Genomic DNA, 1,507 nt, shown 5'->3' with positions numbered 1-1,507 from the left:
AATTCGGTAATATCTCTAAGACTATTCAGCATATCCTTAATCCTTGATCACTACAGTTGTCAGTCCAAATTTTGTGAAAACATTGCCAGGCACAAAAGATGTGGACACGGCTTGACTTGTGACTCGAGTTCGATACACCATTTAGAAAATTTTCTGAAATATAGGAAAAGGTGATACAGGTTTTAAATGTTTTAATTTGAAAAAAAGTTATTTTTTGGTATGAAAATATATAATCATTTGTTTTTATTGAAATATTACTACAAGTTAAAATAGTGTTTAACAAATTAATTAAAATAATGTCCATACATGTTGAAGTCATGTCCTCACTCATGACGCAACATATAAATGGTGTGTCCCTGTGACATGGATCGACATAGTCCCAAAAATAAATAAACGAATTGTATTTTATTACTAATAAAACAAGAACTTAAAGACTATGTTTGAATGCATCAGCTCTTGGGATTTGAAATCCTCATATTTGAGAACCAGGGATATCTCTAACCCAACCATACAGAGGGGGCCCACACACCTCACTAGGTGGGTTAGCTTAAGTCTTTTAAGTTGAAGGAGGTGGATCAACTTATATTTATAAGAAAATATAAATAAAAATATTTAAAATTAAAAATATGTATTTTTTTATGATAAATAGATGATTAAAACATAAATATCATGTTTAAAATAAGATATTTATGTTTTTGACGAAAAACTCATGAGAAATTGAAAATATCTTGAGAATTTACTCATTTTAATTTTTGGATAATTTCTCACGATAATTTTGTGAGATTTTCAAAAGTCTCAGGAGATTTATCACTATGCTTTGTTAACGGTGACCAAAGAATATGAGACTTCGATTACGTAAAAACCTATAACATGGAAAACCATGGGTGGGTGTTTGTGCTCGGTTGTAGAATATGAGACTTCGATTTTAGTCCCATATCGATGAAGAGAGCAGAGTGAGAGGGGGTGAAGGGTGTATAAAGTGAGGTTGAGAGGAATGCTCAATTCATACCTTTCTCGGCCTTTTGGCTAAGATCAAGTGTAGTATCTGTTCTTATCAGTTTAATATCTGATATGTGGTCCATGTGACCACACGATATTAAATTAATTTCTTTTGGGGGAAGGTGCCACCACAGTAGCTTGCTACTGGGCCCTTCGAGCGTCGCCCTTGCGTTGCACTACTGCACGGGCCTGGCGCTCCCCTACCAATCTCTAATGATAAAATTTTATTAGTTTATCGATTGTGGGGTTTCATTTTCAGTAATGGAAGACGTGAAAACCGGTTGGGTTCATGCTGGGTCGTGGATCAGATCTCCACAATTTATTCTATAAAAACTTTTAAGATGTGTTGGATTGGTATATCTGTCTTTTAGGATTGTGATATATGATCCTGTGATGGTTTCAACTCTTAAGGACTTCGACGGGAAAACAAAATTTGATTCTTTCTAAATATAAACCAATATTTACATATTTTCTTTTTTTAAATGGAAAATTTTCATTTTAAATCGAT

At 33.4% G+C, this 1,507-nt stretch overlaps 1 non-coding gene across 1 annotated transcript; it reads left to right on the top strand.

The window, feature by feature from the left end:
- Window positions 1-1,005: 1,005 nt before the first annotated feature.
- LOC149835183 (U2 spliceosomal RNA) lies at window positions 1,006-1,202 on the top strand. Its single transcript, XR_016432841.1, has one exon. It is a non-coding gene; the product is annotated as a U2 spliceosomal RNA (small nuclear RNA).
- Window positions 1,203-1,507: the final 305 nt, after the last annotated feature.

This window comes from Nuphar pumila, chromosome 6 (assembly GCF_984573655.1).
Source record: "Nuphar pumila chromosome 6, dmNupPumi1.hap1.1, whole genome shotgun sequence".
Classification (NCBI taxonomy): Eukaryota; Viridiplantae; Streptophyta; class Magnoliopsida; order Nymphaeales; family Nymphaeaceae; genus Nuphar; species Nuphar pumila.
The sequence above is the reverse complement of the archived record's forward strand: the minus strand, read 5'-3'. Positions and strand labels throughout refer to the sequence as shown.